At 39.4% G+C, this 17,131-nt stretch overlaps 1 protein-coding gene and 1 pseudogene across 4 annotated transcripts in view; one reads left to right on the top strand and one right to left on the bottom strand.

Annotated features, from left to right (window-relative positions):
• Positions 1 to 17,131, top strand: part of GRM8 (glutamate metabotropic receptor 8) — a gene marked incomplete at both ends in the record, with an annotated part of 765,994 nt that overhangs the window by 82,516 nt on the left and 666,347 nt on the right. The window lies entirely within an intron of this gene.
• LOC309810412 (chromobox protein homolog 3-like) lies at positions 7,368 to 7,964 on the bottom strand (annotated as a pseudogene). Its single transcript has one exon. The product of its transcript is annotated as a chromobox protein homolog 3-like (transcript).

The raw sequence follows: 17,131 nt of genomic DNA, 5'->3' as shown, positions 1-17,131 counted from the left end.
AGTGACTATTTAATAAAAATATAAACAAAACTTCTCCACCTGTTACACTTCTAGGGAATATCCACCGAGAACTGGTTCATTTAGCTGTTCATTCCCTTTCAAGAGGCTTTTCTTATTAGAACTGTGGGAAAGAAACAAAATTAAAGGGGAAGATGCAAAACAGAGCAAACAGAGAATGGCTTCAAGAAGACAGGCTTGACCTTGAAGGCGGATTTGCAAGCGGGGAGGGGGGATGATTTGGGCTCTTCTCTCCACTTCATTCCTGTCTGGGGCTTCCCAGAGTGGCGGGGCGATCATTGGGTGCTTCTGTCTTGATGGAGTGGTAGGGAGGATGCTTGGGCACCTCTGTATTATAAATAGTGTCTTTCAAACTTAAAAAAAAAATCTATGACTTACACTAAGAAATCCGTTTTACATTTCTATCTAAAATATTATGTATAAGCATCACAAGAATTTTTATCTGTTTTAGTCATTGATGTATCTGTCTAGAAAAGTACTTGGTGCATTGTAGGTACTCAGTAAATAGTTGTTGAACTTCTGTCTCTATCTATCTATCTATCTACCTATCTATCATCTATGTGTGAAAAAAGTTTCATGAAACATTTTTACTGTTACTATTTGCTTGTAATGCATTCTGAAATTTTCTATTCCATTCCTAAAAAGGAACAAATTGCAGTCAAGACCTATTAGTTAACTTCAGTGCATTCACTGGGGAGAGAGCCTTAATAGGTCATTCTCTCCAGTGCTTTGGGTTATGATTTGCAATTTGAAAAACACTGCTTGTCACTGGGAGCAATTGGCTTTATGTGTAAATAGGCTTGTGTCATTGAGACTTATCTTTCTTACTGTCATAGTGCCTTCATTTAGCTTGTGTGTTTCCCTAGTCCATGCACTAGCTTGCTGCAGGCTGGTAGAATAAGCCGAGTAGTATTGAGGATTCTGGCCCAGCTACTGGGAAGTTCTGAAAGGATTTGCTGCGCTCTAATGGGTCTTGTTTTTGTGAAGCTCCCACATAATTTTTAACTGTGGGTAGTGCTATTGCCTAGCCAGGGTCAACGCCTGATTTGAATGGTTTGGATGCCTCTCTCCATAAAGGCAGAAGATTGGAAGGAGTGACCCATTAAATTTCCCTTCATAATGAGCGGACTTTTAGTCCATGCAGATACTTAAGTGAATTTACTGGGAGGATTTCGACACTTTTAAAGTCTTTTTATTTTTGTTTCTCATTTCTTTCTGAGTTATTTGTGCTTAAATTTTCTACTTCCTGTAGTTATGAAGAAGGTGGGAGATGCGGTAAAGAAATTGAGGCAATTAAGCATTTTGATTGGAGTGAGAATTACAGAAGTCTTTCCTTTCCTGAGAAAATATGTGGGAGTAAAAAGGATTAGGTACCCAAATGTAACGTTCATTGTGAGGGAGCACTGGAGATCCTGTTTCTGTTCGTTATCTAGGCTTCACCTCTTTTTGGATGATGTAACTGGAAAAGTAATATTCTGGCTTAAGGTTTAAGTAAAATTGAATGAACTACCTAGAAGAGCTAATCGAATATGAATTCCAGTATCCAGTCTTGGTCTGAGTGCCATAGCCTAGCTAGGGTAACAACCATCTCATGAGCAAAGACCTGGATCTGGACACCCCCCCGCCCCGCAATTGCGTGGGTGGGATGGACACTGGGGAGGGGGCAACAGGGTTACAGACTGAGGATTGTGTCCAGAGAGCTGATGAAATCGTGGATGGTAGCAGCCTAATACAGTCATTGGCATCTTGTAGGTGTAACAGGGTCAAATGAGCATGTGTTGATGGTCATAGAAGCTCAGTGATGGCCAACCTCAAAGCAGGTGATATTTGAAATTCCAAGGAGCAGACAAAATAATATTGGGCTGACAATTCCATGAGCATACAGATAGTCACAAATTCTGAGGCAGGACTGCAAGAATAATTTAGGGTCCTGGTTCTAGAGGATCGTGGCATCATGAGACCCATTATAAAAGTATAAGACACAACTTGAATTATCAACATTGAATGGTGAGTGGGGACTTTTTTTTCCAGTTCAAGGCACATGCCTGGTTTTCAAAACTGGATCACCAGGATGTGGTTTAATGACAAATAGTGGGAGTAACAGGAAATTGATTATGAGAACGTTAGGCTAGTATCCCTCCTTGCCAAATCAAGATCAGTCCTTGAACATGTATACACTACCAAACGTAAAATAGATAGCTAGTGGGAAGTAGCCGCATAGCACAGGGAGATCAGCTCGGTGCTTTGTGACCACCGAGAGGGGTGGGATAGGGAGGGTGGGAGGGAGGGAGATGCAAGAGGGAAGAGATATGGGAACATACATACAGGTAGAACTGATTCACTTTGTTATAAAGCAGAAACGAACACACCACTGTAAAGCAATTATACTCCAATAAAGATGTTAAAAAAAAAATCCTTGGTGCACTGTATATACTCAATAAATATATTATTATATAACTCAGAAAAAATAAAAAAGATCAGTCCTTGAGAGACAAAGTTGGAGGTGTGTCTAAAGCTGGGTGGAATTCAGGGGTCTCAGGTTGTCAGAAAAGGAAGGTGGAGAGATGGAAACCAGGCAGGGTCTGGCACTTGAGCCAAGGGAATTTTAATACAGTAACAATGCCAGAATAAGAAAGGCAGGCCACTTGGATGTCTGAATAATCATCAGAGAATCACAGAGACTGACAGTCACGGGGTATAGTAATATCTTTTAAACAGTTGCATTGTAGTACAGAAGTATACATTTGCCTTTTAGAGACACATGGGACAAATTGAGCAAATATATCAGTGATTCTTAGCTAGGGGTGATTTGCTCTCCCAGAGATATTTTTTGGTTGTTACAACTTGGGGAAAGGGTTTGCTATTGGCATCTAGTGAGTAGAGGCCAGGGATGCTGCTAAACATCCTACCATGCACAGGACAGCCCTTCACAGCAAAGAATTATCCGGTCCAAAATGTCATTAGTGCAGACTGAGAAAACCGGAAATAGAGTAAGATTACTACTACACTGTCTTGATTGAATATTGAATTTGTATGAGCAATGAAATGTATTTCTGTGTGTACATAAATTAGTTCTACCTTTGTTGTTGGCAAACTGTGACTCTACCAGAGAGGAAGTATGTATAAAGGAAGTATACTAGGAGTATTTTGCCCTCTAGTTTCAAGCAGAGTGGGGGCAGCCTAGAGAGCCTCTGGACATTTCTCTGTGGACCTGGGAGGGAACCTGCTCTAACAGCGCGAGTGGCTAGCTGTCCCAGCTGTGGGCTGGCGTCTATGGGATTTTGTGTAGTGTGTTTACAAAGGTCACTTGACTTTGCCAGCCACTTTAAGGTCTGCCCTCTTTCTTACTTCTGATGGAAAGAGCCTAAAGTTAAGGACTTGTGTCTTTTTTTTTTTTTTTTGTGGTACGCGGGCCTCTCACTGCTGTGGCCTCTCCCGTTGTGGAGCACAGGCTCCGGACGCGCAGGCTCAGTGGCCATGGCTCACTGGCCTAGCCGCTCCGCGGCATGTGGGATCTTCCCGGACCGGGGCACGAACCCGTGTCCCCTGCATCTGCAGGCGGACTCTCAACCACTGCGCCACCAGGGAAGCCCCGTGTCTTTCTTTTTTTCCACGAACTTCTGCCCAGTGCCCCTGTCTTGATCTACTCTGACACTGGCTTTCCATGAGCTACAGAGATTCAGTGTGTAGATGAGGGAAGATAATAGTGTTGAAGCACTTGCAGTGGGGAGCACTGAGGAGGGGTTGATAATTATCTCAAGACGGTCTGGTACATTTAAAAGAAGCAACGGATTCCAAAGCTGAAACTTAAATTCATTGTTCTGCAGTGAGTAAATATTGCTTGAAGAATATACGCCAGGATTATTTCTCAACCAGTAAGTCTATTTAGACTTGATTATCAGGCAGTTTGCTCATACTGTGTCCTTTCTGATATTGTTGCCTTCATGGCTCTGTTATTCAAGATGGTACCATGTTGATGTGACTATTGTGAGTTACAGTGAATGGTAGAGTTTGCCTCAAGGCCTGATGTACTCGGGTTACACTTTGTAATCTTTCTCGTGGGGAAGGAGGAAAATGAGCCCCTCAATAGGTCTGTGAGACAGACTAGGCGTCCAAACTGCAGTGTCCAGTCCATGGGAGAGGTTTCTAGATAACGCACAATCAAGTTATTTTCCCATTGTCCACCAAATCTGGGCTGATGGGCTGGAAGTCAGCACAGCAAAGTTGTTAGAGTTTATGGGGCTTGACGTCAGAGAAACCTAGATTGTGGGGTCCCAGCTCTGCCACTTAAGATCTCTAAGACCTTGGGCAGGTTGCTTAACATCTCTGTGCCTCAGTTTCCTTATCTGTGAAATGGGAAAAGTTGTTGTGAGGATTAAATAATACACGTGGCCCATTTGACAAAGTGCCTATGTCAGTAAGGACAAAATAAATGTTGTTTTTGTCATCATCACTGTTACTGCTACTTGCACTGAACCGTCCATATTCTCCATTCCGATTTTCTCATTGTTAGAGAGAGTGAGCTGAGAGTTGGGTTTCAGGTACGTAGGGCTTTTGGACCCTCTGCAATGCTTTCCCCACTAAAGACAGATGTTTTGCCTTTTTTCCTTTGGGTTTCTCCTTCAAATTGCCTTGGTTGTGTGTGGATGTGTGTGATACAAATAAAATTTAAAAACTGTAGTGAGGTAGTTCAAATTCCAAGAGGCAAAGGCTTTATTCACCCAAACATTAGTTATTATGAAATGGAAATGTTGTGACTTCTATCAGAATTGTACTTAAACATTAAGTCACTCAAATCCTGGCCCTGGGATCAGTCAGATGATTGGGGATCTTCAGTATGTTTATAAAAACAAAAAGTCATGAAAAATATCTGCCAGTCTGGGCCCCATCCTGAAAGGCTGGAGCAGAGGTTTCCAACCTTGGGCGCAGGTCAGGACCACCTGGAGGGCTTGTGAAAACACAGGTTTCAGGCCCCCTGCAGGGAACATAAAGGTTCTGCAAGTTGTTTACTTATTTGATGCTCTGCTAGATCCAGTGAGTAGGAAAAGCAGTGGACCCTCTGCCCCCACTGCTTCTGCATCAGCCAGTTCAACCAACAATTCAATTCATTTGGTTGAATTCGCAGATGCAGAACCCAGGGATATGGAGGGCTGACTGTACTATGCCATTTATATAGGGGACTTGAGCATCCACGGATTTTGGTATCCACAGAGGTCCTGGAACAAATTCCCCACGGATACTGAGAGATGACTCTGGGTATATGGGACTCATTATATTAAAAACAAACAAACAAATAAAAAACAGAAAAATGTATCAAAAGGAGAGTGGATGTGAGGTTGGGGGGTGGGGTGGAATTAGATTACATGGTTTATTTGTTTGGAAAAGGTAACTCGAAGAAGAGCTTTGCAGTTGTGGACTGAGGGTATCACAAAGGTTCAAATTAAGGGTGGTGGCACCTCTTCTGTGCTACTTGTTTCTGGCACACTTTGTGGAGAGGAGACTGGAGGTGCTGCTTAGACTTCTGACTGAGACTGGCCACCAGTTGGAGCAAGAAAAGGAGGAAATATGAAAATAATCTGAGTTGTACCAAATAGGTTGCTGTAATCTTGTCAAGTTGTTAAAAATTAGGATCTCCTTTTTGAAAAAGAAATGAGCTTGAGCAATTAGTGCAAACTCTAATCTGTAACTTTCCTATGGGCTTACAATCTGGCAAAAATATTTTCATTTCTTTCCTTTTTAGCAAAGAACTGTAAACAGGGAATCTTTCCACTAGGCAGAAATCAACTATTTAAGTTTTTACCCAGAAAGTTTGTTTCATTTTGAATCAAAAAAAGAAACTCACCTGTGTTCAAGACCTACAATTCTGTTAGTATTTTTTTAATATAAAACTATTTATTGACCACTGTTCGCCACTATTTACCATAAAGTAAACAATATACAGTTGAATAACATTCTGATTACTACAAAGTTATTGTTTTTCCTGGCTTCTGCTGAACCAGTAACCCAAAATACTGAGAAGATTGAGCCTATGTGTAAGGAATGGGTTGGGTTAAAGCTTGAAAAAACATGCAGGTCAAGTTTAGATTAGAAAAGTTTGTTCACTCATTTATTCCTGCAGATCCTAATTTGCCAACATCTCTAACCATCTGATTAGGTTTCCATTAACAAGTCTGAGACATTCCATGTATCACAGTCTTTCAGTAAATACAGCACAGGGATTTCAACTTCTTATAAAGGAATGGTTTGCCAAAAGGAAGCTTCAAATGTCCATTTAACTAAGTCTTGCTTGGCTAATTAAAACATACCAGAATTTTTCTAGTTTTTTCATTTGGGTGTCATTTGTTGACAGTGATAAAATTTTCCTTTCAGGGGTTTTGCATATAAAACTGCATTTATATGACGGTAGATATGGATGCAGATTTTGATAGGGCTGCTTTAAAAAATTATCCAATTTGGGGCTTACCTGGTGGTGCAGTGGTTGAGAGTCTGCCTGCCGATGCAGGGGACACGGGTTCGTGCCCCGGTCCGGGAAGATCCCACATGCCGCGGAGCGGCTGGGCCCGTGAGCCATGGCCGCTGAGCCTGCGCGTCCGGAGCCTGTGCTCTGCAACGGGAGAGGCCACAACAGTGAGAGGCCTGCGTACCGCAAAAAAAAAAAAAAAAAAAAAAAAAAAAAAAATTATCCAATTTAAATTGTTTACATTAATTTGTCTAATTAATTACAAAATTATTTAATTTGAAAGGTTAAGACTTAAATTTTCAATTTAAGTTGAAGTGATTTCTTATATTGCTCAAAATTATAGAATCCCAGAAACATGGGATTATCCATGGTTGTGAAAGGCTGTTTTTGTTTTGGTAAATGTATTTAAGCAATAACCAAAAAACCCCCAAACCATTTACATATGTATTTTATGTATACACATACAAGAAAACCCAGAATGGTCCTTAGGCATATATGAGTTAAATGCAAATTCTAAATTCTGATTGAGTAATGACTATGGAGATTTTCCCCAACATTTAGAAAAGCTGTTCTCTCAGGTAGAGGAAATAATATACCATGGTATCAAATGTTCTTTTCTGCTAAAGGAAGCAACTACAGAAAGCTTTTATTTGTTCAAAGTAACCAGTGCTATAGATGCAAAAAAAAACAAAAAACAAAGCCCCCCCCGCCAAAACCCCCCAAAACCCAACAACTTCCCCAATACTACTTCAAAACGAACATATCAAACTTGATTTTCATTAGAATGTAGTTATTTCTTCACACTAATAAATCAAAAAACCAGGACCCAGATTTCATATATACATATATATATATATATATATATATATATATATAGCAATGCAGACAATTATTGAGCTTCATCTTCTGGAAAAGAATGCCAAGTTAGTCTCTCTTCATAAAAAGCAATTACAATTTGAGGACACTTCATATTTGCCTCCTTTGCCATCACCAAGTCCGCCTCATCTGAATCTTTCTATTTCCTGAGAAACATGAATTTTCCACTGCTGTCTGTGGCACCAGTTATCGCTCTGGGTCGAGACCTCTGGCTAAACCTCTTGGTTTATCAGCAGCATCTCTTTTCTTCTTTGATTTGCTATCATCAGATTCACTGTCAGATAAAGATTTTCTTTTGGTTCCATCTTTTTCTTTACCAGCTTTTTGAGAATTAAGAAATGCTTCAATCAACTCTGGACCATCTCAGTTTTCTTCGGGTTCCCAAGTATTGTCTGCATCTGTAAATCCCTTCCACTTCAGGAAACACTCCACCTTCCCATTCACTACACGTCGGTCCAGTACTTTTTCTACCACAAATTCTTCAGGTTCTGCCTCTTCAACTTTTTTACTCTTTGCATTCTGTTTCTTTCCCGTTTTTTGCAATGTAGTTTTATTGGAGGCCATTTTTTATTGCAGACTTGAAGAGCTATTGTTCACTGCCTCTGAGCTGCTCTGGGTCCCAGGTCTGTGGGGTCCCAGGTCTGTGGCGTCTCAGGCCCTGTGTGCCTCAAGCTCCAGCCACATCCGAGGGGGAGGGGGCTGGGCTAATACATTTTTTTAAAATAACAAAGCAAATTAAATTTTTGGAATGGTACCCAGATGAACCCTACGATGGTGAAACAATGGGGGAACTTCAAGTTTCACATTTTAAATAGAAAATCAGCAGCTGATTGTTACAGCTAATTAAGAGTCCACCTACGTAAATTTAGCAAAAACAGAGGGAGAAAGTTTAATAGGTTAAGAATGAGCACTTCACTTTTCATTTGACTTACCTGATAAAATATGTTAACATATATGAGGAACCAGCTTCTCTCGCCAAACATAAGTAGCAGTTGACTGGTTTATACAATATGCCAGGTATGTGTTAGATCCTGCAGTTACAGAATTGAATATGACACAGCTTCTGCCTGTAATGGCCCATAATGCAGAAAGGAGGAGAGAACATGAGCAGATAATGCCTGTTTAATGTGGGAAATAGGATGTAGGGACAACTATAGAGTGTCCACATGATATTATGCATGTACAGCTACATATCATGCTGTGCCTGATCCATGGGATTGTGCTGGAGACTTGGCATGTGTGGTGTGTGTGTAAACTTCAACTCCCACAGCAGTCCTATTTTTATCCTCACTTTTCACATGAGGGAAAAGAGGTTTAGCAAGATTAAGTTGTCTAAGATCAGGCAGCTAGTTTTTTTTTCAGAAGTGAGATTTGAACTTGGACGTCTGAATGACCTTGAAACCTCTTTGCATTGGAATTCTGTGATTTTTATTTTACCCTCTAATCTAATTCTTGTATACTGTCTGTCAAACTGGTATGCAATTGTTCATTTTTCCAGGTAGATCTGGAAACCTCCTTAGATTGAGAATATTTTAGAAATTGCTTATATGTGATGGAGAATTTTCTCGGGAGTGAAATATTAAAAAGGAGAACTAGAACTCATAGCCCTCTCAACTGGAGCTTTACTGCATAGTACACATTTATCTGGAGGAAGAAATGTGAATGTCCATTACATTCTCAAATGCAGACACATCCTCCACGTTAAATGAATGATAAATTTGCTCTGTGTAGAAACGTCCATGCCTGTGCATGTACATGTTTATAGAAATGGTGAGTTGAGTCTTAGGAGTACAAAGCAGAGGCTGACACATTTTCCACAGTCCTGGGTAAGTTTTGTAGCTCATCTCAGGTCCTAGGATTTGAAAGACTTGAATCAAAAATATATCCCTTTAGTGGAAAGAGAGAAGTCTCTGGGCTGCCACAACCTACAAAGTTTGTTTTAAATATCTTCACATTTTATGTTATAAACGTTCTGCTGGGTTGTGCTTTGTAACACACAGTTGAATGCTGCTATTATGGATGCTAGCTTCATTCCTGTAGGTAGAATGAATACAACATAATCCATTCTGCCGTAACACAAACTATTTGAAGTGATGCTTCTGGCTATTAAGGGTAAATCATATCTGTGGAACGAAGTAAGAGTTGGGCTGTTTGCAGTATATTGGATTTGCCCATTTCACAGCTGCATTCATTAAATACAAATTTAATGAAAGCTGTTCATATTAAATTTGATAACCCCAATTCTAGCAAGTTACACAAATTATAAAGCTCCTTTGAAAATTCTATGACACTTGTGTTATTTTTGTCTTTTAATAACTAAGTCATTTTAAAAGTAGGTCCCCTTACTTAACCATATATTGGTGGAAGCACTTCATAATTTATGACTCTTACTGAATGAATTTAGAATTCAGTGCTCTTATCTGATTCTGTCTTTATACTTTGACATTGAAGAAGCTAAGATTAGTGAATAATCTTAGTTTTTCAATGGAATTCACCAAACTTTTGAGGAATTCCTATGATGTGCACAGCACTGTGCAAGATGTAGTTAGTTTGAATAGGAGAAAGAACTAATCCTCACTCTCTAGAAGTTACTGTCTACCGAGATAATAACAGGCAAGGGTTCTGTGTTGGGTATTTCCCCTGTTATTTGTTAGAGAGGGGCAACCTCCTTGGAGCTACCCAGGTGGGGAAAATGGCCTATCTTTATCATATTTAAATTCTCCTCGGGAATAAGAACAACAATTCTAGATGAATGTAAAAGAGTCTCTTTGCCTAATACTTCCTAACAGTCTTATACTTGGTTCATTTTTTTTTTTTAAAGATGTTGAGGGTAGGAGTTTATTAATTAATTAATTTATTTTTGCTGTGTTGGGTCTTTGTTTCTGTGCGAGGGCTTTCTCTAGTTGTGGCAAGCAGGGGCCACTCTTCATCGTGGTGCGAGGGCCCTTCACTATCGCGGCCTCTCTTGTTGCGGAGCACAGGCTCCAGACGCGCAGGCTCAGTAGTTGTGGCTCACGGGCCCAGTTGCTCCGCGGCATGTGGGATCCCCCCCAGACCAGGGCTCGAACCCATGTCCCTTGCATTAGCAGGCAGACTCCCAACCACTGCACCACCAGGGAAGCCCACTTGGTTCATTTTTTGAAAAATAAATTACCTATTCATTCTTTATCTCCCAAATCTGACTTTCAAAGTGGATAATTCTCATCTATTCCCTCAGTCCAGTTCTATCCAAAGCTGCTAAACAAAGTCACTTCTGGAAGGAAGAGTGGGGAAAGCTCAGTTGGAATTGGTAAAAAGCCTTCATTATGAATATTTTTTAAAAATATTTATTTAATTAATTTATTTGGTTGCGTCAGGTCTTAGTTGCAGCAGGCAGGCTCCTAGTTGCGGCTTTCTGGCTCCTTAGTTGTGGCATGTTAACTCTTAGTTGCGACATGTAGGATCTTGTTCCCTGACCAGGGATCGAACATGGGCCCCCTGCGTTGGGAATGTGGAGTCTTAACCACTGCGCCACCAGGGAAGTCCCAAATATTTTTTTGTGTGGGCAGGAATGCTTTTTTTAAAAAAATTGGAGTATAGTTGCTTTACAACAGTTTCTGCTGTACAGTGAAGTGAATCTGCTATATGTATACATATATCCCCTCCTTTTTGGATTTCCTTTCCATTTAGGTCACCACAGAGCACTGAGTAGAGAGTTCCCTGTGCTATACAGCAGGTTCTCATTAGTTACCTATTTTATACGTAGTGATGTATACATGTCAATCCCAATCTCCCAATTCATCCCACCCCCTCCTTCCCCCCATGGTGTCCATATGTTTGCTCTCTACGTATGTGTCTCTATTTCTGCTCTGAAAATAGGTTCATCTGTACCATTTTTCTAGATTCCACATATATGCGTTAATATACAATATTTGTTTTTCTCTTTCTGACTTGCTTCACTCTGTATGACAGTATCTAGGTCCATCCACATCTCTACAAATGACCCAGTTTCATTCCTTTTTACAGCTGAGTAATATTCCATTGCATATATGTACCACATCTTCTTTATCCATTCATCTGTTGGTGGACATTCAGGTTGCTTCCGTGTTCTGGCTATTGTAAATAGTGCTGCAATGAACATTGGGGTGCATGTGTCTTTTTGAATTATGGTTTTCTCAGGGTATATGCCCAGTAGTGGGATTGCTTGGTCACATGGTAGTCCTACTTTTAGTTTTTTAAGGAACCTCCATACTGTTCTCCATAGTGACTGTATCAACTTACATTCCCACCAACAGTGCAAGAGGGTTCCCTTTTCTCCACACCCTCTCCAACTTTTATTGTTTGTAGATTTTGTGATGATGGCCATTCTGACCGGTGTGAGGTGATACCTCATTGTAGTTTTGATTTGCATTTCTCTAATAATTAGTGATGTTGAGCATCTTTTCATGAGACTGTTGGCCATCTGTATGACTTCTTTGGAGAAATGTCTATTTAGGTCTTCTACCCATTTTTGGATTGAGTTGTTTGTTTTTTTGATATTGAGCTCATGAGCTATTTGTATATTTTGGAGATTAATCCCTTATCAGTTGCTTCATTTGCAAATATTTTTTCCCATTCTGAGGGTTGTCTTTATTGTCTTGTTTATTATTATGAATATTTTAAATTTAGTTTTGTTATTTTCAAACATCTGTAATAGCTTAAACAATGCCTAAAAGGAATTGCTTGGAATTTTTTCAGTTAGAGATTTCTGTGGACCTGCTTTGATGAACAGCTAAAAAATTGATTTATAATTAGTTTTACATAATGTTCACATTTATTTATATGGAAATGGGCATGCTTAGATTTTTCAAAATAGTTTTTCCCTTTTAAATGGGTTAAATACTGTTTTCTAAAAATGTTTCCAACATATTAATTTACTGAGTAAACTTCTCCATTAAAGAATGGATGACAAATACATAAACCCCAACACAACCAAGCATCTTCTTAATCTGAATCGGTGATTTTCTTTAATACAACAAGTAGTACCACTGATCAGTTAAATGTAAAAATCCCCTTGCCTGTTAAATTTTCATCACATTATATTTCTTCACTGGTCATACATTTAGTATTAAAAAAATTTTTTTTTCCCTGAAGTTTGTAAGAAATGTTAGTCTGTTACAAGGTCTTTGTGAAAGTTCAGACCTATGTGTAACAGACCCAGAGGAAAGCTAGCTGAAATTTGGATAGACTCTTCACTTAGCTGAAATATTTTATATATCTAGAAGATATATGTCTTGCCTGCATTTTTTAAAAAAATAAATTTATTTATTTATTTATGGCTGCGTTGGGTCTCTGCTGCTGCATGCGGGCCCTCCCTAGTTGCGGCGAGTGGGGGGCCCACCCCCTGCCAAAGTGCACGGGCCTCCCAACGCGGTGGCTTCTCCCATTGCAGAGCATGGGCTTCAGGCGCGCGGGCCTCAGTAGCTGTAGCCATGGGCCCAGTTGCTCTGCAGCATGTGGGATCCCCCCGGACCAGGGCTCGAACCCATGTCCCCCGCACCGGCAGGCGGACTCTCAACCACTGCACCACCAAGGAAGTCCCTTGCCTGCATTTTTTTTAACATATTGTATGATTCCATTTATGTAAAATACAAACACAGGCTCAAGAAATCTCTGTTGTGATGCTTTGCACATGATGCTTCGCCTCCCTGGGAAACTGTCCCCACCCCAACCTGCTGCCCTGCTCTTCCCCGTCTAAATCCTACTCATCCTGCCATTCTTTTGCCTGCATTTTATAGTTAAGAGCTTAAAGTTGTTTTTTTTTTCCCCATAGGTAATAAAATGCTTATCAGTTAACAGATCAGGAAATGTCATGAGCATTGCTCTGACAGTTATAAAGTTTCAAAATATTATGGTAACAAGCTGAAAAATATTGCATTTTATTTTTTCTTCTTAAAATTGTTTTGACTTTTTTATAATGCAAATTCTATTTCAGCTGCATTTACCTTTGATAGCAAATATTTTAGTTTATTCTTGAAATAATCTCACTTGGTTCTCACACTTCCTTCATTGAATCACAGCAGGTTTTAAGGCTAAATCAGGCCCATTGGAATTTATGTAGTGGTAGTTTGTCAAGTTGAGGTGGTATTTCATGGAGGTGAGATCCGTAGCAAGATGTGATTGTTTTAAATTGGTCTTTGAAGTGTTGAACAACTTTATCTATTGTAAAATTGTAGATATTTTCTCACTCATTTTTTTCTAGGTAATTTCTTTTTTTTCTCAAGAAAGGAAACTTTCTGTGAGTAAATGTACTTAGCAATGAGTTCTTGATTTTCCCAAAGGCTTGTAGATAGTCATCTTTTCCCTGCCTGCATGTCTCTTCATATCATCTTCCTTCTAGGCCTGTCTGTCCCTGTGTTCAAATTTCCCCTTTTTTATAAGTACACCAATCAAGTTGGGTTAGGGCCAACCCTAATGACCTCATTTTAACTTTAACTTCCATAAAGACCCTATCTCCAAATAAGATAACATTCTTAGGTACTGGAAGTTAGGACCTGGGATCTAGGACCCCAACATATCTTCTTTTGAAAATTAATTAATTGATTGATTTTTGAATTTTTTTAACTTTTTATTTTATATTGGAGTATAACCAATTAACAATGTTGTGATAGTTTCAGGTGCACAGCAAAGCGACTCAGCCATACATATACATGTATCCATTCTCCCGCAGACTCCCCTCCCATCCAGGCTGCTGCATAACATTGAGCAGAGTTCCCTGTGCTATACAGTAGGTCCTTGTTGGTTATCCTTTTTAAATATAGCAGTATGTACATGTCAATCCCACAATCCCAAACTCCCTAACTATCCCTTCCCCCACTCTTCCCCCCTGGTAACCATAAGTTTGTTCTCTAAGTCTGTGAGTCTGTTTCTGTTTTGTAAATACGTTCATTTGTATCACTTCTTCTTAAATTCCACGTATAAGCGATATCATATCATATTTCTCTTTCTCTGTCTGATTTACTTCACTCAGTATGACAATCTCTAGGTCCATCCATGTTGCTGCAAATGGCATTATTTCATTCTTTTTTTTTTTTTACGGCCGAGTAATATTCCATTGTATATGTACCACATCTTCTTTATCCATTCCTCTGTTGATGGACATTTAGGATGCTTCCATGTCTTGACTATTGGAAACAGTGCTGCAATCAACATTGGGGTGCATGTGTCCTTTCGGACCATATTCTTCTCCGGATATAAGCCCAGAGGTGGGATTGCAGGGTCATATGGTAGTTCTATTTTTTAGTTTTTTAAGGAACCTCCATACTGTTCTCCATAGTGGCTGTACCAATTTATGTTCCCACCAACAGTGTAGGAAAGATCCCTTCTCTCCACATCCTCTCCAGCATTTATAGTTTGCGGATTTTGGATGATAACCTTTTTGACTGGTGTGAGGTAATATGTTATTGTAGTTTTGATTTGTATTTCTCTAATCATTCAACATTAGCGATGTTGAACATCTTTTCGTGCACCTTTTGGCCATCTGTCTTCCTTGGAAAAATGTCTATTTAGGTCTTCTGCCCATTTTTTGACTGGGTTGTTTGTTTTGGTGATTAAGCTGAATGAGCTATTTGTAAATTTTGGAGACTAATCCTTTGTCGGTCACATCATTTGCAAATATTTTCTCCCAATCTGTGGGTTGTCTTTTCATTTCGTTTATGGTTTCCTTTGCTGTACAAAAGCTTTTGAGTTTAGTTAGGTCCCATTTGTTTATTTTTGTTTTTATTTCCATTACTCTGGGAGATGGGTCAGAAAAGATACTGCTGCGATTTATGTCAGAGAGTGTTTTGCCTTTGTTTTCCTCTAGGAGTTTTATAGTGTCTGGTCTCACATTTAGGTCTTTAATCCATTTTTAGTTTATTTTTGTGTATGGTCTTAAAGAATGATCTAATTTCATTTTCTTACATGTAGCTGTCCAGTTTTCCCAGCACCATTTGTTGAAGAGACTGTCTTTTCTCCATTGTATACTCTGGCCTCCTTTATCATAGATTAATTGACCAGAGGTGTGTGGGTTTATTTCTGGGCTTTCTATCCTGTTCCATTGATCTATATTTCTTTTTTTGTGCCAATACCATACTGTTTTGATGACTATAGCTTTGTAGGATAGTTTGAAGTCAGGGAGCCTCATTCCTCCAGCTCTGTTTTTCTTTCTCAAGATTGCTTTGCTATTCGGGGTCTTTTGTGTCTTCATACAAATTTTAATATTCTTTGTTCTAGTTCTGTGAAAAATGCCATTGGTAATTTGATAGAGATGTCATTGAATCTGTAGATTGCCTTGGGTAGTATAGTCATTTTGACAGTATTTATTCTTCCAGTCCAAAAACATGGTATATCTTTCTATCTGTTTGTGTCTTCTTTGATTTCTTTCATCATTATCTTATAGTTTTCGGAGTACAGGTCTTTTGTCTCCTTAGGTAGTATCCAACATATCTTTATTACAGTATACCACATATCTTCTTTGGGAGAGCACAATTCAACACATAATAATCCACTACTCTTTTTTTACTAGATACATGAAGACTGTGCCTATAGAATTCAAAATCAACTCAAAAGTAGTTAAGTACAGTGGAACTGATGATGTAATGATTCATGACTACAATGAATGTTTGTTGTTTTAAGCCGCTGAGCTTTGGGCTGGTTTGTTACACAGCAATAGATAACCGATACCATGATCGTGCAAAAGCTTGCACCAGAAATTTCTCAAAGTTTAGAGGAAAGGGATCAATGTTTCTGTGCTATTATATATTACAAATAAGGGAAATTTTTACAAACAGCCTTATTGAGGTATAGTTGACAAACGAAGAATTGCACATATTTAATGTGTACAAATTTTTTTTAAATAAATTTATTTATTTATTTTTAGCTGCATTGGGTCTTCGTTGTTGCACACAAGCTTTCTCTAGTTGTGGTGAGCGGGGGCTTCTCATTGTGGTGGCTTCTCTTGCTGCAGAGCACAGGCTCTAGGTGCGCAGGCTTCAGTAGTTGTGGCACGTGGGCTCAGTAGTTGTGGCTTGCGGGCTCTAGAGTGCAGCCTCAGTAGTTGTGGCACATGGGCTTAGTTGCTCTGCAGCATGTGGGATCTTCCTGGACCAGGGATTGAACCTGTGTCCACTGCAATGGCAGGCAGATTCTTAACCACTGTGCCACCAGGGAAGCCCTAATGTATACAATTTGATGAGTTTGACATAAGCGAACTGATACCATCACCACAGTTAAGGTAATAGATATATCCAACACTTTCCCACAAAAACAAAAACAGACAAATAAACAAGTGAGATGTAATCAAACTTAAAAGCTTTTGCACATCAAAGGAAACCATAAACAAAATGAAAAGACAACCTACAGAATGGGAGAAAATATTTGCAAACAATGTGACTGACAAGGGCTTAATTTTCAAACTATACAAACAGCTCATACAACTCAACAACAGAAAAACAAACAACCCAATCAAAAAATGGGCAGAAGACCTAAATACACATTTCTCCAGAGAAGAAATACAAATGGCCAATAGGCACATGAAAAGATGCTCAACATCGCTAATCATTAGAGAAATGCAAATCAAAACTACAGTGAGGTACCACCTCACACTGGTCAGAATAGCCATCATTAAAAAGTCTACAGATAACAAATGCTGAGGAGGATGTGGAGAAAAGGGAACCCTCCTACACTGTTGGTGGGAATGTAAGTTGGTCAGCCACTATGGAAAACAGTATGGAGGTTCTGCAGAAAACTAAAAATAAAATTACCCTATGATCCAGCAAC

The sequence above is a fragment of the Mesoplodon mirus genome, assembly GCF_964341445.2.
Source record: "Mesoplodon mirus genome assembly, chromosome: 9".
NCBI classification, from domain to species: domain Eukaryota; kingdom Metazoa; phylum Chordata; class Mammalia; order Artiodactyla; family Ziphiidae; genus Mesoplodon; species Mesoplodon mirus.
This window is presented reverse-complemented; position numbering and strand designations above follow the sequence as displayed.